Source organism: Anolis sagrei, chromosome 11 (assembly GCF_037176765.1).
Source record: "Anolis sagrei isolate rAnoSag1 chromosome 11, rAnoSag1.mat, whole genome shotgun sequence".
Taxonomy (NCBI): domain Eukaryota; kingdom Metazoa; phylum Chordata; class Lepidosauria; order Squamata; family Dactyloidae; genus Anolis; species Anolis sagrei.
Window position 1 is genome coordinate 2,038,642 of NC_090031.1, and position 22,221 is coordinate 2,060,862.

Below are 22,221 nucleotides of genomic sequence, written 5' to 3' on the forward strand. Positions count from 1 at the left end.
GACTTCCCGCTACACGGAAGTGATGCCAACTTCCCCCGTGAAAATTCCCTGTGAGAGCTACGTGCCTTGTAACCTTACTTTTTGGATATCCCTCGTACAGTATGAACTATTATTATTCTCATATTGCATCCCACTTCTATATCTCAGGGAAGAGGCAAAACGGAGGCCTTGGAGGTTAGCTCTCTTTCTCTGGAACTTGGATGGGGACCTTTCAGAAGTGCTATCATTATATGTTCTTGAGAGATTAGATAGCCTTTGGGGGTGCTCTCCAGCTCTATGATGTTATGGGATCCCTGCTGCCCAAGCGCCGTTCCTTTTGGCTTTGTAGCCACTCGTTTGGTGGAATCTGATGCATTGACCTGACAAGGCAATCGATGAGGGGAAGGCGAGGGGGAAGTGCGCTTTGCTGGGGGGCACGCAGCGGAACGGACCCCTTGCTCCCCACTTCTCTCCTCCTCTCTTCAACCTGACAGCTTTGGACAGCTGTCGATTTGCATGAAATCTGAAATCGCTCCAGACAGTGCGGCCTTTCTTCCCAAAATGCGGTTCCCGCTCGCCGGCGACGCACCGTCTCCCCGTGACCTAGTTTTGACAGTTGTTTGGAAACATCTCGCTCCTGAACTCCTCCAAACCCACTTCGGCAGCGGCAATGGGTCCTTCCTCCAGAGGCATGGAAACCATCGCGAAGGCAAGCGTTTTCAAGCCCTGAGAAGGACGACGACAACGACGGAAGGAACACAGACAGGCACAAAGCAGACCAGCCCTGGGCTTCTGCGTTTGACATTTTGGGAACAATGCAGATTGTTTGAAGGAAGAACAAAACCCCGGTGAATGGGGGTGGCGTGACACAGCCCAAGGGGAGGGAAAGAGCCACGTCGCCTCCGTTTCTTGAGCTGCCAGATAGAGAAGGGAGAACTCTCAATTCCCTGACCTACTTTCACTTGGCCTGGAATGGGAAGGATGCAACACGGATGATAGCAGCACCTCTGAGCATGTGCAAAGTGCAACCTCTCCCTTCTCATACGCTGCTCCGACCACATATGGGTTGACCTCAGTGAAGAAAATGCCAGTCGGATACTGGCACTTCTTTTGTTTCTTTCAATGGCTTTATTTCAGAATATGACACTATTATTATTATTATTATTATTATTATTATTTATTCAAAATCAGAAACTGTCCCCATGTGCTTCCAAATGCTGTGTGTGCAAAGTTATTGAAAGATACAGTGCATAAAACGACCTTCAGGCTATAAGAATAAGTCAGGCATGAGAAAACTTTGGCCCTATGGTTGTTTTGGACTCCAACTCCCACAACGTGGGTATGCAGATGATCCCTTGATTGACTGGAGTGTCCAGTTCCAAGAGGACAGAGTCATAGGCCAACTTGGGCCCTTCCTCCAGGTGTTTTGGACTTCAACTGCCACAATATGGGTATGCAGATGGCCCTTTGATTGACTGAAGTGTCCACTTCCAAGAGGACAAATTCATAGGCCAACTTAGGCCCTTCCTCCGGGTGTTTTGGACTTCAACTCCCACAATGAGAGTATACAGATGATCCCTTGATTGACTGAAGTGCCCTGTTCCAAGAGGACAAAGGCATGGGCCAACTTGGGCCCTCCCTCCAATTATTTTGGACTCCAACTCCCACAACACGGGTGGAATCCCAGGAGGCCCATAACCCTCCTTGCAAGGAGTGCTGGTTCCTCGCCAAACTACAACTCCAACAATCCCATAGTATTGAGCTCCCACAACATGAGTATGCAGATGATCCCTTGACTAACTGAAGTGTCCAGTTCCAAGACGTCAAAGGCATGGGCCCACTTGGGCCCTCTCTCCAAGTGTTTTGGACTTCAACTCCCGCAACGTGGGCTAGCAGATGGCCCTTTGATTGACTAAAGTGTCCAGTTCCAAGAGGACAAAGTTGTAGACCAACTTGAGCCGTTCCTCCAGGTATTTTGGACTTCAACTCCCACAATGAGAGTATACAGATGATCCCGTGATTGACTGGAGTGTCCAGTTCCAAGAGGACAAAGGCATGGGCCAACTCTGACCTTTGATGTGTTTTGGACTCCCACCATTCCTAACAGCCTCAGGCCCTTTCCTTTTTCCCTCAGTTGCTTAAGTGACTGAGGGGAAAGAAGAAGGGGCTTGGAGCTGTTAGGAATTGTAGGAATCAAAGTCCAAAACACCTTGAAGGCCAAAGTTGGCCTCTGCCTGGTATAAGGTGTAGGTGAAGCACATCTGAATTTTGTGTTTAATCCTGCGTCCCACTGCCAAAATATCTCATGATGTAGGTGCAAGTATTCCAAAGGCTGAACAAATCCAAAACTCTTTGGAAAAGGGTAGTAAATATACGAGTTAATGACACACATCTGTTGCAGGAACATCCAATGCAAATATCCATGAAGTAATGCCATGACAAGATGTAATGCCATCTGCACGAGGGACCCATGATGACCAGAAGGCAGAAGGCGAAGCCCGAAGACATTGAACTGGTATCGACTCAAGGCCTGATTGGCCGTTCTGGAACCTCATTTCTTCATCTATTTAACGTTCACATTGATTTCATGTTCGAACATCCTCACGGCTGGTTCAGCCCTCCCTTCCCTCAGAGCTGCGGTATTCAACATGACTTTTCAATTAGATTGCACAGCCTTAATGCCAAATTAAAAGATGTTGGCCTAAAAAGACTGTCACGTCTTTGAAAGTCCAACCTTAGCGTTCCCGACCTCGTATGTTTCATGAAACCATTTCAAAGCACGTCGTTCTTTCTCTTCCTTTCACCCAAAGAGCTATGTTTTCAGTTCCCTCTGAATACACTGCAGTGTGGGGGTCTGCCTAATTTCCTTGGGGAGGGAGTTCCAAAGTTGTTCCAAAGTTGGAGGAAGGGCATGGCCAAGAAGGCCCTCTCCCTCGTCGCCACCAACCTTGGCCAAAGCTGGAGTCTTCAAGGGCCAAGGGGTGATGGAGCTGTACATGGGGCGCACTTGGCGGCTCTGAGCATGGCAGCCACATGGCATGAGTGGGAGGCCGGTGTGGCTCACCAATGGCTGGGGCCGCCCTTCCCTGGTTCCCACTCTCTCATTAGCCTCGCCAATGACATGCTCCACGTCCATAAGAGGAGGGATCTTGGCACAGAAGAGACAGGGGGGAAACACATCCTGCCCTCAGCTCCCCATCCCAGCTGTTTGGGATGAAGTTTGCAAACATTTTTGTGCGGCTTGACTAATCATCCAAAGAAGGCCGAGAGCATATGTGTGTGTGTCTGGAGTGCCACATCGGAAAGCTCCAAAACAACAAGAAGAAAGTTTGCCTTCCGAGTCGTCCAAACCCCCGGAAGGAAAGCCAAGGGGGGTCCCTACTTACCATGGGGGAGCGTCTCTTCCGAGCTGGATCCAGAACATTCCCGCCAGGAAAGCAGGAAGCAGGCTGCGAGTCTTCCTCCTCCGCTTTGGACCTCCTTCTATGGTGTGTGTGTGTGTGAGAGAGAGAGTGAGACGTCGGGCTCTTGGCCCTGTGCCCGGCTCTTTCTCTCGGGCCGCAAGAAGCTGTGCCTGCCCTCCGTCCAGAGAGGGAACCAGCCTAAACAAAGCCAATGCGCTTCACGCTCTGCGCCATGGGCCGTGCCAGAGGGAGGGAGGGACTCTGCAAAGGAACTGCTGCTGTTGAAAAATGCAATTTATGACCTGGCACCGATGCAAAGAGATGCCTCAGAAGGGCCCGCTTTGGCAGCTGGTGGCCTCCCACCCCCGCTCAGAGGCAGGCATCCCATTCCAAGACCACCGTTGTGGTGGTCTGCACTCTAGATCAAGCATGGGCAAACTTTGGCCCTCCTTTCAGGTGTTTTGGACTTCGACTCCCACCATTCATAACAGCCTCAGACCCCTTCCTTTCCCCTTTCCCTTTCCTTTTCCGCTTAAGTGGCTGAGGGGGGAAAGGAAGGGGCCCAAGGCGGTTAGGAATGGTGGGAGTTGAAGTCCAAAACACCTGGATAGAGGACCCAAGTTAGCTCATGCCTGCTCTGCTCTGTAAACACTGGCCTTGTGGCAGTGTTTTGCATTGCGCATCTCCACATCTATTTTGGAATGGGGCATGGATTGGGGGACGAGAGGGAGGATGCACCAATGCTGGTGAGCTTGCCTGTTTCCCATGCCTACTATAGATCACTAGCTCCCAAACTTCGGCATTCCAAAATATGAAAGATCAAAGCCTGGGAAACACTGGTCTAGATGGCCCTGGAGTCCCTTCCAGCAACCACAGCTATACCTGGTAAATGTCTAATAATAATAATAATCATCATCATCATCATCATCATCCACCATATAGATCTCGTTTGCTGTGACATACAGTGCTTTTGTGTCAATAATCATAATAATAATAATAATAATAATAATAATAATACACCACACAGTCCTAGACGCTTGGGGAGTGTTCGACTTGTGATTTTGTGATACGAAATCCAGCATATATATCTTGTTTGCTATGACATACTGTGTTTTATGTCAGTAAAATAATAATAATAATAATAATAATAATAGACTCTGCGACAATGCAGATGAAACAATAGATCCCATCCTCAGCTGCTGCAAGAAGTTTGCACAGAGAGACTCCAAGCAGAGGCACAACACGATTGCTCAGATGATCCATTGGAACTTGTGCCACAAAGACCATCTGCCTGCAACAAAGAACTGGTGGGATCACAAGCTGGAAAAAATTACTGAGAATGAACACGCCAAACTCCGCTGGGGCTACCAGATTCAGACAGAGAGAGTTTTGGTGCATAATACTCCTGACCTCACAATTGTGTTAAAAAACAAGGTATGGATTGTTGTTGTCACAATCCCAGGTGACAGCAGGATTGCAGAGAAACAACTGGAAAAACTGACACGATACGAGGATTTAAAGATCGAACCACAAAGACTCTGGCAAAAACCAGTCAAGGGGGTCCCAGTGGTGATTGGCACACTGGGTGCAGTGCCTCAAGACCTTGGCCTGCATTTAAACACAATTGGCACTGACAAAATTACCATCTGCCAACTGCAGAAGGCCACCTTACTGGGATCTGCACACATTATTCACCGATACATCACAGAGTCCTAGACACTTGGGAAGGGTCCGACGTGTGATTATTATTTATTATTATTGACTTTATTTATACCCCGCAAAAATCTCCCAAAGGACTCGATGCGGCTTACAAGGCCAAGGCCAACAACAACAGCATACAAATACAACAATAAAAGTCATAAGCAAATAATAAAAGATCAAGCAAAACAATAAAACACTAAAAACACCACGGCCCAATTCAACAGCCAGCAGAGTGTCTGCTGTGGACTCATCTTGTTGTGTTTCAAATAATAATAATAACAATAACAATAATAATAATGGGTACAGTGCCTAAAAACCTTGGTCTGCACTTAAAAACAATTGGCACTGACAAAATTACCATTTGTCAGCTGCTAAAGGCTACTCTACTCAGATCTGCACACATTATTCGCCAATACATCACACAGTCCTAGACACTTGGGAAGTGTCCGATGTGTGATCCAATACAAAAGCATAATTGAAAAATCAGCGGAGGACCCAAAATGCAGACTGTGCAAGGAAGTGGATGAAACCATGGATCATCTCCTAAGCTGCTGCAAGAAAATCACACAGATGGACTACAAACAAAGACACAACTCTGTGGCCCAGATGACTCACTGGAACTTATGTCACAAGGACCACCTGCCAGCAGCAAAGAACTGGTGGGATCATAAATCCACAAAGGGAGTGGGAAATGAACATGCAAAAATACTGTGGGACTTTCAAATCCAGACTGACAGAGTTTTGGAACACAACATGCCACACATCACAATTGTGGAAAAGAAAAAAGTCATACCAGGTGACAGTCGCATTGAGGAAAAACAACAGGAGAAACTCAGCCGCTATCAAGACCTCAAAATCAAACTTCAAAGGTTCTGGCATCAACCAGTACAGGTGGTCCCAGTGGTGATGGGTGCACTGGGTGCCGTGCCAAGATCTCAGCCAGCATTTGGAAACAATAAACATTGACAAAATCACGATCTGTCAATTGCAGAAGGCCACCTGATTTGGATCTGTGAACATCATTCGAAAATACATCACACCGTCCTAGATGCTTGGGAAGTGTTCAATTTGTGATACAAAATCCAGCAGAGAGATCTTGTTTGCTGTGACATATGGTGCTTTTGTGTCAATAATAATAATAGTAATAATAATAATAATTTATTTGTATTCTTCCCTATCTCCCTGAGGGCACTCAGGGTGGATTCCAGCATACACAAACACAAAGGCAAACATTCAATGCCTAGAAACAACAAAACACAGATAACGGTAAAGGCTTCCTCTTCCGGCTGTCTCTGGTACTCATCTCCATTTCTAAGCCAAAGAGCCGGCATTGTCCGTAGACACCTCCAAGGTCACTGGCAATCTGCATGGAGCACTGTTACCTCCCCGCCAGAGCAGTACCTATTTATCTACTCACATTTGCATGTTTTTGAAATGTTAGGTTGGCAGGAGCTGGGGCTAACAGCAGGAGCTCACCCTTCTATGCATTTGAACTGCCAACCTTCCAGTCAGATCTGGATAACTTGGGAGAGCAAGGGTTGGCTCCCTCTCAGTTCGCAGGAGAGCGTCCTGGAAGGATTGTGGCCCATATTTATAATGGTGGGAATCCTCACTGATCCTGCGGCCACGCAATATCTCCGGCCTCTCCCCTTCGGGCGGCCCAAGCATCCAAAGTCCAGCAACTGCACATTCCGCGGAGGCCTTTGAAGACAGATTATTATTGTTGTTGTTATTGGCGAGGGCTTATCTCTTTCTCTTTCCGTTTCCCTCACGGGAGGGAGAGACTTTTCCCAGACGGAATTTGTCACCGGAGATAAAGATCTCCTTTGCCTGTCAGGAGCAACTTAAGAAACTGCAAGTTGCTTCTGGTGTGACAGAATTGGCCGTCTGCAAGGATGTTGTCTGGATGATTGATGTTTTTACCATCCTGTGGGAGGCTTCTCTCATGTCCAAGCATGAGGAGCTGAAGCTGACAGAGAGTTAAACATGAGCCAGGAATGTGATGTGGCGGCAAAAAAAGCCAATGGGATTTTGACCTGCATCAAGAGGAGCATAGTGTCTAGATCTAGGGAAGTCATGCTCCCCATGCTGTATTCCACTTTGGTTAGACCACTTTACCTGGAATATTGTGTCCAATTCTGGGCACCACAACTCAAGAGAGATATTGACAAGCTGGAATGTGTCCAGAGGAGGGCGACTAAAATGATCAAGGGTCTGGAGAACAAGCCCTATGAGGAGCGGCTTAAGGAGCTGAGCATGTTTAGCCTGAAGAAGAGAAGGCTGAGAGGAGATATAAAAGCCATGTATAAATATGTGAGAGTAAACCACAGGGAGGAGGAGGGAGCAAGCTTGTTTTCTGCTTCCTTGGAGACTAGGACGCAAGGGAACAATGGCTTCAAACTACAAGAGAGGAGATTCCACCTGAACATGAGGAAGAACTTCCTGACTGTGAGAGCCGTTCAGCAGTGGAACTCTCTGCCCTGGAGTGTGGTGGAGGCTCCTTCTTTGGAAGCTTTGAAACAGAGGCTGGATGGCCATCTGTCAGGGGTGATTTGAATGCAACATTCCTGCTTCTTGGCAGAATGGGGTTGGACTAGATGGCCCAGGAAGTCTCTTCTATGATTCTATGAGAGAGCTCAAACTGCCGACCTGTCCGTTATCAGTCCTGCCGGCACAAGGGTTGAACCTACTGCAACAGATAAGAACCCACAAGTAAAGCACTCCTGAAAGATGACCTTTTAATCTCTTTTTACATGCCCATTGCCCAAATCACTCTTATTACAATCAAGGAGTTCTTCCCAAGACCCAACAACAACAACGGGTTGTTGTAGGTTTTTTCGGGCTGTATGGCCATGGTCTAGAGGCATTTTCTCCTGACGTTTCGCCTGCATCTATGGCAAGCATCCTCAGAGGTAGTGAGGTCTGTTGGAAATAGGACAGTGGGTTTATATATCTGTGGAATGACCAGGGTGAGACAAAGGACTCTTGTCTGCTGGAGCGAGGTGGGAATGTTTCAACTGACCACCTTGATTAGCATACAATGGGCTGACTGTGCCTGGAGCAAACCTTTGTTGAGAGGTAATTAGATGTCCCTACCTGCTTTCTCTCAACAACAACGATAATAATTTAGGTCTTGTGACTTGGATCCGCAGGTTTGTGCAGCAGCAAGCAAGCCTTCTCCATCCGATAAGTTTCCAAAGCTATCACTTTTGAGCCTTTAGAAGCATCAACGCAACCCGTCCTGCACATGCGCATTGGGGCGTCAACCGCCAGCCGGCTCCTTGGCCAGAGTGCCGTGGCAGCGGCAGAATGGATGAGAATGGATGAGCCCTGCCAAGAGCGGCACGGAAAGGCGCCTGCGACAAATTAATCACCGCCTGCCACGCTGAGCGGGCCTCCCTCGCTCCGACCAGCCGTGCCAGCTTCCTCGGTGGCAGGACGAGGACAGATAAGGAGGGGACACCGCCTCCGGTGCCATAATTTGTGTTCCCCGCTGTTATCTGACAGCGCCCCATAAAACCTGCCCGAGGAGGAGGAGGAGGCGCGCCTGCCGTCTGCCAAGGGTCCCCCAGGATGCGCCAATGACGCCACCTCCGCCTCCTCGCAGGTACAGGGTTGTTCACACGCGTCTCTGCCCCTTCTGATTGATGGGACGGCGGGTGCCAAGGAGAGAGAGGTTGGCGATGGATGGGAAGAGGAGAAGGAGGCGCTCCCGGGCAGAGATGATTTCCCGTTGTACGGCTTCCAGGCTCAGGACAGCAGGTTTCGGAGCAACTCTTTCACAGCATCAGAAAACGGGAAGGGATCCCCAAAGCCCATCCATTCCGACCCCATTCTTCTACACAGGAAGACAAATCAAAGCCCTCCCGACAGACAGCCGTCTAGCCTCTGTTCAGAAAGCACCAGGGGATGAAAACAATGAAGAATTCTTAAAGGGACAGACAACAGAGGTTCCTCGGCTTGGAAATGGAGATGAGCATCTCTCCCAGAGCCGGAGATGAAAGGAGAAGCCTTTGTCTGTGTATTCATTTCATTGTTTTGAGGCATTGAATGTTTCCCTGTGTATATATATGCCGGAATCCGCCCTAAGTCCTTTCGGGGAGATAGGGTGGAATATAAACAAAGTGTTGTTGTTGATGATGATGGCATCTTCCTGCCTGGCAGAAAGGGATTGGACTAGATGCCCTCCCATTCTATGATTCTGCCCAAATCCAAGTTAGTAGCCAGCTGCATTAAATCACTACTGACTGAGAGGTCATGAGTTAATGGTTGGAGTAAGCTCCCAACCATTAATAGTCTAGCTTGCTGTTGACCTATGCAGCCCGAACGACAGTTGCATCTCTCAAGTAGGAAATTTAGGTACCGCTTTATGCAGGGAGGCTAATTTAACTCATTTACAATGCCAAGAATGATTGACAACTGGAAAATAGAGGGAGAAAATGCTGAGGCCGTGACAGACTTTGTATTTCTAGGTGCAAAGATTACTGCAGATGCAGACTGTGGCCAGGAAATCAGAAGATGCTTCCTTCTTGGGAGGAGAGCCATGCCCAGTCTCGATAAAATAGTGAAGAGTAGAGACATCAGACTGGCCACCAAGATCCATTGCCTAGTCAAAGCCATGGTATTCCCTGTAGTCACCTACGGATGTGAGAGCTGGACCTGAGGGAAGGCTGAGCCAAGGAAGAGAGATGCTTTTGAGCTGTGGCGTTGGAGGAAAGTTCTGAGAGTGCCTTGGACTGCGAGAAGATCCAACCAGTCCATCCTCCAGGAAAGAAAGCCCGACTGCTCACTGGAGGGAAGGAGACTAGAGGGAAAGTGGAAGTCCTTTGGCCACATCATGAGGAGACAGCCAAGCCTAGAGAAGGGAATGATGCTGGGGAAAGTGGAAGGCAAAAGGAAGAGGGGCCGACCAAGGGCAAGATGGATGGATGGCATCCTTGAAGGGACTGGACTGACCTTGAAGGAGCTGGGGGTGGTGACGGCCGGCAGGGAGCTCTGGCGTGGGCTGGTCCATGAGGTCACAAAGAGTCGGAGACGACTGAACGAATGAACAAGAACAACAATGCCATAAAACCTTCCAGCAGTGTGTAGAAGAATGAGGAAGTACTCCATCAAGGACTCGGTGTCCCAAGTGGATGGTGAAGTGGCAGCTCCCCCTGTGGCCAGAATCGAAGCCAGAAAAGCCGGAATGTTAAATTCCCTCTGTGCCTTCTATCTATGTTGTGTGTCTAATTGGCATTGAATGTTTGTCATGTCTATGTGCATTGTAATCCGCCCTGAGTCCTCTGCCAGGTGAGAAGGACGGAATATAAATAGTATAAATAAATAACTGGAGAAGCTTCCTTCAATGGGGATGGATGGTCCTTTGGAGCTGCTATCTGAGCAATGGGGAAGGAGCCCCACTGAAAACACTAGGGGCGGCCCTAGAGTGCAGCCCCGAACCCGCTCAGAAATGCGCACAGGCCCAGCTCCGATTCCTGCTTGCAGCTGCCCAAGGCATTTGCAGCCCGACTGGGGCCGCGCATGCATCCTGGGGGCTCAGGGCGAGCGCTCCCTCTGCCCCTCCCACCCGCAGGGTCCGCCTGACCCCCAGTTTGGGAAGGACTGCTATTTATACAGATTTATTGCCCTTCATTTCTAACCCGGCAAGAGATCCAAAGCGGCTTATGAGCACGGCACGGCGGTATAAATAAAACATGCCCTATAAAACAGCCATCAAATGAATTGTTTTGCAAATGCTAGAACAGAAAGAATATATTATGAGCCATATACACACATATATAAACACACACACACAAATATCTATATAATATGCAGCCCTCTCTTTTTAGTGTGCTGAAAACAAGAAGAGCTTCTCTCCCCAAAAAGAGGGAGGAAAAATCATGGACTGTTCTGGAACAAAATGGAGTCAGTGGGCAGACAAGAAGATGCCCAAGGAGGTCTTATCTCGATATGGCATGGGTGCCCATGCTGATGATGCAGGACTGCAACTCCCGTCACCCTTCACTGCTGGGGCTGATGGGACCTGCAGTTTTCTAATGCCTATAAAGCCAAGGGAATGGTAAAGGAGAAGCTTGCATTCCTGCCCTGCCCTACCAAAACCCACGGGAAAGCTGCAGGTTTCTCATTTGCACTACCATTGCAGAGCTGCAAATCCACCTCAATTGTCACGGTTGCAGTTTAGGGAAAGGCCTTGCGATCTGCCAGCCAGAGGACCCCAAAACACAAGATCACACGGGAAGGAAATGGGGCCAATACAAGCGCACAGTGGGAAAAGGTGTCTTCCCAGATTAGTTTAGTGTTTACACCTTATTTTATTTTTCTGGTTGTTGTTGTTCATTCGTTCAGTTGCTTCCAATTCTTCGTGACCTCATGGACCAGCCCAGGCCAGAGCTCCCTGTTGGCAGTCACCACCCCCAGGGTCTCCTTCAAGATCAATCCAATCACTTCAAGGATGCCATCCACCCACCTTGCCCTTGGTCGGCCCCTCTTCCTTTTTCCTTCCATTTTCCCCAGCATCATTCCCTTCTCCAAGCTTTCCCGTCTTCTCATGATGTGGCCAGAGGACTTCATCTTTGCCTCTCATTTCTTTCCCTCCAATGAGCAGCTGGGCTCCATTTCGTGAAGTATTTTTCTGGTTATTTAATATTTAATGTTTATTTTATTTAAGTGATATTTGTCTTTACTTTTCTAATGTAGCACAACTCCTATGTAAAATCATACTATGTATTTTTGACATTAATATTACCCATTACTCTGGCCCGGCCCAGTTTTATTATGTCTTAGTGTATTGTTTATTGCTTGTTGTTTATATTGCTTTAATTGTTTTTAATTTGCTCTAGGTTTTGTATTGTTATGTTGTGTGTTGAGGCCTTGGCCTTTGTAAGCCGCATCGAGTCCTTCGGGAGATGCTAGCGGGGTACAAATAAAGTTTAATAATAATAATAATAATAATAATAATATTTAAATCTGAAATATATACAGAAAGTCTTTCCTTTATAATAACAATAACAATAACAATAATAATACTGTTGGAAGAGACTACCCCGATAGATGGTCATCCAGCCTCAACGACAACAACAGGAATAATACTATTGGAAGAGACCCCATGGGCCATCTAGTCCAACTCCAATCTGCCATGCAAGAAAAGCACAATCCAAACACCCCTGATAGATGGTCATCCAACCTCAACAACAACAACACTGTTGGAAGAGATCCCATGAGCCATCGAGTCCAACTCCAATCAGCCATGCAGGAAAAGCAGAATTCAAGCACAACCCAATAGATGGCCATCCAGCCTCAACAACAGGAATAATAATGTTGGAAGAGACCCCATGGGATGTCAGCTATGCAGGAAAAGCAAAATCCAATCACCCCCAATAGATGATCATCCAACCTCAACAACAACAACAACAACAACAACAACAACAACAACAGGAATAATACTGTTGGAAGAGACCCCATGGGATGTCAGTCATGCAGGAAAAGCACAATCCAATCACTCCCAATAGATGATCATCCAACCTCAACAACAACAACAACAACAACAACAATACTGTTGGAAGAGACCCCATGGGACATCTAGTCCAACCCCATTCTGCCATGCAGGAAAAGCACAATCCAAACACCCCTGATAGATGGTCATCCAACCTCAACAACAACAACACTGTTGGAAGAGACCCCATGGGCTATCTAGTCCAACTCCAATCAGCCATGCAGGAAAAGCAGAATTCAAGCACCCCCAATAGATGGCCATCCAGCCTCAACAACAGGAATAATAATGTTGGAAGAGACCCCATGGGATGTCAGCTATGCAGGAAAAGCAAAATCCAATCACCCCCAATAGATGATCATCCAACCTCAACAACAACAACAGGAATAATAGTGTTGGAAGAGACCCCATGGGACATCTAGTCCAACCCCATTCCGCCATGCAGGAAAAGCACAATCCAAACACCCCTGATAGATGGTCATCCAACCTCAACAACAACAACACTGTTGGAAGAGACCCCCTGAGCCATCGAGTCCAACTCCAATCAGCCATGCAGGAAAAGCATAATCCAAACACCCCTGATAGATGGTCATCCAATCTCAACAAGAAGAATAATAATGTTGGAAGAGATGCCATGGGATATCTAGTCCAACCCCATTCTGCCATGCAGGAAAAGCACAATCAAAATACCCTCGACAGATGGTCATCCGGCCTCAATAATAATAACAACAATATCAACAGTTAGAAGAGACCACTCGGCCTCAATAATAATGGTCAAATGGTCATCCAGCCTCAATAATAATAACAACAATATCTCCCAAAGCTACCCAGGACATTTCCAGACATTCTTAGCCTCGTGCATTGCATCCAGGGACTCAACAGCTTGGAAATATTCCCATTCCTCCTCAGAGGTAGGGCCCTCAAGGTGCTAAAGGGCACTCTTGGAAAGCACCTGGTCAGTGCCACACAAGGGCACGGATTGCCATGCAAATTGAATTAATTCGGAAGTATTAACTGAAGGAAACGGGGCCTCCGGTCTGCTTGTAGTGCTTCAAATGGCCCCACTGTCATGGTCTTGTCAATCCGGGAACAATGTGAAGATACGCCTAAGCAAACACAATAATTGCTGTAAACACAATCACCAGCAATGCCGTGGTTTTTGCTTTCCTTGCTTGCCAGCTCCTCCCTCGGCTCACTTTGGACCCCGGGGACAAACAAAACCAACACAAAACAGAAGCGGAGTACAGAGCTCTTTGAAGAGAGCCCTCCTCTTGAAACATAGGGAGAGCAGAACAGCCCCAGAAAGAGCTGGAAATCTGGTCCGGCTCCCACCCTTGCAAAAAGGGGCTGGGACTGTTTTTCCGCCAGCTTGGAATATTTCAGCGGTGCAACGAGATGGGAAACGTCAATGGTGTCAAAACGACAGAGACGTCTTTGGCAGCAGAGATGTAGTGGCGGCCCAGTTTTCAGATGTGCTCTCTCTCCTCTATCAGAGCTTCCTTCCTGATGCTGCATCGCACCTTCGGCTTATCTATCAGCCAAATAGATTACAGATCTAATAATAATAGATAATAGCCAAATAGATAATAGATCACTGGGCTCCGGAAGGGATCCTTTCTGGAGGCTCGTTCAGGACCTGCAGCCCTATCTACACTGCCATTACAATGCAAACTGATCTGCATTGCATGGTCAGCGTAGAGACTCCTAGGATGCAACCTGACTGCTTTGAATGGGATTATATGACCATATTATGCAGCTCAATATGTAGTGGGTGGCAATATATTTTTCTTTCTGGGCCTCCAACTTTCACAGACTATTGCGACCCTCACCAATGACAGACCTGGACCAAACTTGGCACACAAACCCCCATGACCCACAGAACATACTGGATAGGTTTGTGGGAGGATGGACCACAGATGATAGGATTTGCAGCACTTTAACCTGACTTGGATTCAACATCCACAGACTACTGTGACCCGCACGCATGACGGACCTGGACCAAACTTGGCACACAGACCCCCATGACCAACAGAACATACTAGATAGGTTTGTGGGAGGATGGACCACGTATGATAGGATTTGCTGCACTTTAACCTGATTTGTATTCCACTTCCACAGACTACTGCGACCCCCACGAATGACGGACCAGGACCAAACTTGGCACACAAACCCCCATGACCCACAGAACATACTGGAAGGATTTGTGGGGGGATGGACCACGGATGATAGGATTTGCAGGACTTTAACTGGATTGGTATTCAACTTCCACAGACTACTGCGACCTCCACGCATGACGGACCAGGACCAAACTTGGTACACAAACCCCCATGACCCACAGAATATACTGGATAGGTTTGTGGGAGGATGGACCACAGATGATAGGATTTGCAGCACTTTAGCCTGATTTGTATTCAAGTTCCACAGACTACCGCGACCCCCACACATAACGGACCTGGACCAAACTTGGTACACAAACCCCCATGACCCACAGAATATACTGGATAGGTTTGTGGGAGGATGGACCACAGATGATAGGATTTGCAGCACTTTAACCTGATTTGTATTCAATTTCCACAGACTACTGTGACCCCCACGCATGACGGATCAGGACCAAACTTGGCACACAGACTCCCATGACCCACAGACCATACTGGAGGGGTTGATAGGATCTGCAGCACTTTAACCTGCTTTGGATTCGACTTCCACAAACCACTGTGACCCCCACGAATGACAGACCAGGACCAAACTTGGCAAACAACTGCCTTCTGCTATTGTGCACAATCAAAACACCCCCGACAGATGGCCACCCAGCCTCAATAATAATAATAATAATAATAATAATAATAATAATAACACAGATGATAGGATTTGTAGTACTTTAACCTGCTTTGGATTCAACTTCCACAGACCACTGCGACCCCCACGAATGACAGACCTGGACCAAACTTGGCACACAACTCCCTTCTGCTATTATGCACAATCAAAACACCCCTGATGGATGGCCACCCAGCCTCAATCATAATAATAACACAGATGATAGGATTTGTAGTGCTTTATCCTGTTTTGGATTTGACTTCCACAGACCACTGTGACCCCCATGAATGACAGACCTGGACCAAACTTGGCACACAACTCCCTTCTGTTATTATGCACAATCAAAGCAACCCCAATAGATGGCCACCCTGCCTCAATAATAATAATAATAATAATAATTTTTAATTTATCCTATTTATACCTTGCTTTTTTCAACCCCATAGGGGACTCAAGGTGGCTTACATATATAGGCAACGATGCAATGCATACGTAACAAAATAAGCATATATATTAAAACAATCATTAAAAACATATCAAACCTTAAAACACTTATCGAAATGACGTTCTCCAAAATCATAATCCATGTCCGATCCAAATCATCACTGCACTATTCCATAATAGGAGAGGATGCTTCTGGAACATGGCCACACAGCTCGGAAAACTCACAGCAACCTGCTGATTCCGGCCATCAAAGCCTTCAACAACACAATAACAATAGTCGGAAGAGACCCCATGGGACACCCAGTCTAACCCCAATCTACCATGCAGGAAAAGCACAATCAAAATACCCCCGACAGATAACCATCCACCTTCAATAATAATAATAGCAGTAACAATAATAATACTGTTGGGAAAGACCCCATGGGCCATCTAGTCGAACTCCAATCTGCCATGCAGGAAAAGCACAATCCAATCATCCCCGATAGATCATCATACAGGCTCAACAACAACAACAGGAATAATTATGTTGGAAGAGACCCCACGGGACATCTAGTCCAACCCCATTCCGCCATGCAGGAAAAGCACAATCAAAATACCCTCGACAGATGATCATCTGGCCTCAATAATAACAACAACAATATCAACAGTTAGAGAAGAGACCACACGGCGTCAATAAGAATAATAATAATAACAACAATTATAAGAGGCCATCGAGTCCAACCTCCTTCTGTCTTCAGGCAGGAAAAGCACAATCCAAGCACTCCCAATAGATGGCCATCCAGCTTCAATAATAATAACAATAAGAGAGGTGGAAGGGACCTCTAAAGGCCATCGAGTCCAACCTCCTTCTGTCTCCAGGCAGGAAAAGCACAATCCAAGCACCCTCAATAGATGGCCATCCAGCTACAATAATAATAATAATAATAATAATAATAATAGAGGTGGAAGGGACCTCCAAAAGCCATCTAGTCCAACCTCCTTCTGTCTTCAGGCAGGAAATGCACAATCCAAGCACTCACAACAGATGGCCATCCAGCTTCAATAATAATTGAAGGTGAAAGGGACCTCTAAAGGCCATTGAGTCCAACCTCCTTCTGTCTTCTGGCAGGAAAAGCACAATCCAAGCACTCCCAACAAATGGCCATCCATTTTCAATAATAATTGAAGGTGGAAGGGACCTCTAAAGGCCATCTAGTCCAACCTCCTTTTGTCTTCAGGCAGGGAAAGCACAATCCAAGCACCCCCAATAGATGGCCATCCAGATTCAATAATAATAATAATAAAGGTGGAAGGGACCTCTAAAGGCCATCGAGTCCAACCTCTTTCTGCCACCATCAAAGCATCCCTGAAAGATGGCCATCCAGCCTCATTATTATTATTATTATTATCTTCCTGTATAATGGCAAAAGGGGGGTTGGACTGGATGGCCTTTTGGGGTCTCTCCCAACTCATAGGATTCTATGAAGATCTGCTTCACAGACCTCTTGGGGAGATAAGATAATAAAGTCATTATTATTATTATTATTCCTGTATAATGGCAAAAGGAGGTTAGACTGGATGGCCTTTGGGGGTTTCTCCCAACTCATAGGATTCCTCTTGGGGAGATTATTATTATTATTATGATTAATGGGAGGAGCCAATGGGGGGCCTGGGTGGGCGGGGCTTGGCGCTTGACCCCGGCTGACCCGGAAGGGCTCCTCCTCAGCTAACTCGTCTCAGGAGGAGGAAAGGCGCGGCCAGGAAAAAGCGGGCTTCGTGGGGTTCGCTAGGCCCTGAGGGGGAAGGGGGTCTCACCTGGGAGCGAGGAGGGGGCGCTCGGATGGCGTCGACGACGACGCCCCCCATGGCCGCCAAAGCAGCGCCGCCGCCTCTTCTCTCTCTCTCTCGCCCTACTCAGCACTGCGCATGCGCCCTAAGCTCCGCCCCCTTTCGGACCCTCCTCCTCTTCTCTTCTCCCAAGCTCCGCCCCCCGCCTGGAATAGGACACGCCCCCTCGCACTCCACCAGCCCCGCCCTCTGGCAGTGCACTCTGCGCATGCTCTGAGGGGCTCTCTTCCAAAGTAGGGAATGTCAGAGGAATTACTAAGACTGAAACAGGGAGGAGGAGGAAAAGAGGACTGGGATCAGGGAAAGGTAGAGATAAGGGGCCAGCCATCTATATGCTATTATTATTGGAAACACAACTAAAGATTAGAACACAGCAAACTATTATTATTATTATTATTATTATTACTATTATTATTATTTTACTGACACAAAAACACAGTATGTCACAGCAAATGAGAGATATATGCAGGATTTTGTATCACAAAATTATTATTATTATTATTATTTTACTGACACAAAAACACAGTATGTCACAGCAAACGAGAGATATATACTGGAGATTGTGATCTATATGCTGACTTTTGTATCACAAAATCACAAAATTATTATTATTAATATTATTATTATTTTACTGACAGAAAGACACAGTATGTCACAGCAAATGAGAGATATATACTGGATTTTGTATTACAAAATTATTATTATTATTATTATTATTATTTTACTGACACAAAAACACAGTGTGTCACAGCAAATGAGATTGATATGCTGGATTTTGTATCACAAAATCACAAAATTATTATTACTATTATTATTATTTTACTGACACAAAAACACAGTATGTCACAGCAAATGAGAGATATATACTGGATATTGTATCACAAAATTATTATTATTAATATTACTATTTTTATCTTACTGACACAAAAAGAACAATATGTTACAGCAAATGAGATCTATATGCTGACTTTTGTATCACAAAATCACAAAATTATTATTATTACTATTATTATTTTACTGACACAAAAACACAGTATGTCACAGCAAATGAGAGATATATACTGGATTTTGTATCACAAAATTATTATTATTATTATTATTATTATTATTATTATTTTACTGACACAAAGACACAGTATGTCACAGCAAATGAGATCTATATGCTGACTTTTGTATCACAAAATTATTATTATTATTATTATTATTATTATTATTATTATTTTACTGACACAAAAACACTGTATGTCACAGCAAATGAGAGATATATGCTGGATTTTGTATCACAAAATTATTATTATTATTATTATTATTATTATTTTACTGACACAAAAACACTGTATGTCACAGCAAATGAGAGATATATGCTGGATTTTGTATCACAAAATTATTATTATTATTATTATTATTATTATTATTATTATTTTGCTGACACAAAAACACAGTACGTCACAGCAAATGAGATCTCTACGCTGGATTTTGTATCACAAAATCACAAATCGAACACTTCCCAAGCATCTAGGACTGTGTTGTTGTTATTGTTGTTGTTGTTATTATTATTATTATTATTATTATTACTACTATTACTCTTATTTATACTCTGCTTTATCTCTCCTGAAGTAGACTCAAAGCAGCTACATTATTATTATTATTATTACTCTTGTTTGTACTCTGCTTTATCTCTCCTGAAGGAGACTCAAAGCAGCTACATTGTTGTTGTTATTATTATTATTATTATTACTACTACTACTACTACTATTACTCTTATTTATACTCTGCTTTATCTCTCCTGAAGGAGACTCCAATCAGCTACGTTGTTGTTGTTGCTGCTGTTGTTGTTGTTATTATTATTACTACTATTATTATAAAGGTCAAGATTTTCCCCTGAGATTAAGTTCAGTCGTGTCCAACTCAAAGACTCTGGTGCTCATCTCCATTTCTAAGCCCTTTGAGCCGGTGTTGTCCATAGATACCTCCACAGTCATGTGGCTGCTGGTATGACTGCATGGAGCACCATTACCTATTGATCTGTTCTCATTTGCATGTTTTCGAACTGCTAGGTTGGCACGAGCTGGGGCTAAAAGCAGGAGCTCAGCCCCACTCCCCGGATTCGAACTGCTGACCTTTCAGTCAGCAAGTTCAGCAGCTCAGCGGTTTAACCCACTGCACCACTCGGTCACACCATGCGCCAACTGGTCACACCATGCGCCAACCACTCACACCATGCGCCAACCACTCACACCATGCGCCAACCACTCACACCATGCTCCAACCACTCACACCATGCGCCAACCGGTCACACCATGCACCAACCGGTCATATCATGCAGCAACCCCTCACACCATGCTTGCACTTGGCATTCTTCCTTGTCTTCAGAAGCAAGCACTGCGTCGTCAGCATACAGCAAAGTCTAAGGTGCCGGTTTGCACACCTTCTCACAATTCTAATCTATATTTTAAAAGAGTGATGGGAGACTGCAATAATTCGCCAGTGCATCCCGTGTAAGTCGGAAGCTCACCAAAGCAGCAAGGGCACATCCTTAAAAGGAAAGGGGAGAAATGGAGGGAGATTTTGGGTCTTGCCAGCCAAAGCCTGGGCCTTTCCTGAGCTTTGCTGCAGGAGAGGTGAGAGAAGAGGCAGCTGGGAGTCCCCAAAAGGAAACCACAAGGCCCATCCGAAACCATTGGCTTCCGATTTGGGCTGCTGAGATTGCCTCCTCGGCTTCCCTTGTGGTCTCCCCACAGAGAGAGAGAGAGAGAGACCACGGAAGTGCATCCGGCACAAGGAGACCGCAGGCCAGAACAGGGCGAGGGAGGAGCGGCGTCCCCGCTGCAAGAAGGCAAGAACATGCCCCTATTATCTCAGGCCTGGGCCAACTTTGGCCCTCCCTCCAACTGTTTTGGACTTCCCCAAGGCTATCCAACCCCCTTTTCTCCAAAATAAACACACCTATCTCCCTCCTTCAGCTGTTCCTTGGCATCCACACCTTTGACCCTTTTGATGGCCCTTCTCTGGCCACCTTACGGCTTGTCCCTCTCCTTCTTGACCCTCTCCAGAACTGGACCCGGGCCCTTCCAGGTGAGGTCTGGTCAAAGCAGAATGGAGCAGGGCTAGGACTTGTCTTGATCTAGACCTCCTCGAATTGCATTGGCTTTCTCAGTTGCCACATCACATCCAGTTGGTGGGTTGTTGTAGGTTTTTCGGGCTATATGGCCATGTTCTAGAGCAGTGGTTCTCAACCTGTGGGTCCCCAGGTGTTTTGGCCTACAACTCCCAGAATTCCCAGCCAGTTTACCAGCTGTTAGGATTTCTGGGAGTTGAAGGCCAAAACATCTGGAGACCCACAGGTTGAGAACCACTGTTCTAGAAGTATTCTCTCCTGATGTTTCACCTACATCTATGGCAGGCGAAACATCAGGAGAGAATGCTTCTAGAACATGGCCAAAAAAACCTACAACCCAGTGATTCTGGCCATGAAAACCTTCGACAACACATTCAGTTTGTGGCCCGCTAAGGACCTCATCACACTAAGAGGGGAAAGAGTAGAGACTCACCCCTCTTCCATGGGATCCTATGGTTCGAACCCCATAGGATGCACAAGATTGTTGACGGTTGGGCAATGAAACAGGGTGGGAAACTTTGGATGCTTCCCATCCCACCTGTTTTTCAGTTGTAAAGATGGGAGTGAAGTGTGGTAAGAGACGGGAGCTCTGGACAGGATGACCGGCCCACGTTCAGAGTTCCCTCCTTTCAAGACACTTTGACCTCTTTTCATCCACGGACATCTATGCATGACAGTTGGAAAGAGTTTAACTCATGTGATGAGGTCCGTGCCTCTCCGTGCTTGGAAAGAGGCCGAAGTGTCCTACATCCAGGGGGAAATGTCTCCATGTGATGAGGTTGATTGTGGAGTTCCCTCCATTCAAGACACTTTGGCCTCTTTTCAACCACGGAGGGCTATGCATGACGGCCAGAAGGAGTTTCACTCATGTGATGATCTATCTCCGTGCCTCTCCGTCCTTGAAAAGAGGCTGAAGTGTCCTATCAGGGGGAAATTTCTCCATGTGATGACATCGATTGCCAGATTCCCCTCCTTTCAGAACACTTCTGAAAGGTGGCACAATGGATTAAACCCTTGTGCCACCTGGACTGCTGACCTGAAGGTTGGGTTGCTGACCTGAAGGTTGCCTGTTCGAATCCACAAGACGGGGTGAGCTCCCGTCTGTCGGCTCTAGCTTGCGGGGACATGAGAGAAGCCTCCCAGCAGGATGGTAACACATCCGGGCATCCCCTGGGCAATGTCTCTGTAGACAGCCAATTCTCTCATACCAGAAGCAACTTGCAGTATGTTCTCAAGTCACTTCTGACACAATGAAACAATAGGACACTTCTGCCTCTTTCCAACCATGGAAGGTTACACATGACAGCCGTGAGGGGTTTAACTCATGTGATAAGCTCCATGCCTCTGCATGTTTGAAAAGAGGCTGAAGTGTCCTACAAGAGGAACTGTCTCAATGTGATAAGGTGGTACGACTCCTAGATGCCTTTCTCATGGACTGCTTTCGT

At 46.5% G+C, this 22,221-nt stretch overlaps 1 protein-coding gene across 8 annotated transcripts in view; it reads right to left on the reverse strand.

Annotated features, from left to right (window-relative positions):
- DAB2IP (DAB2 interacting protein) overlaps positions 1-22,221 on the reverse strand; it is a 225,715-nt gene that overhangs the window by 59,800 nt on the left and 143,694 nt on the right. The window contains exon 1 of one of the 8 annotated variants that reach the window (XM_060757586.2): positions 17,626-17,738. The exons of 6 other annotated variants lie outside the window; for them this stretch is intronic. The gene's annotated coding sequence lies outside the window, so the exon portion shown is untranslated. Of the gene's footprint in view, positions 1-3,365; positions 3,436-17,625; positions 17,739-22,221 lie in introns of those variants that run through there. One more of the 8 variants, XM_067471761.1, reaches the window with a different exon arrangement.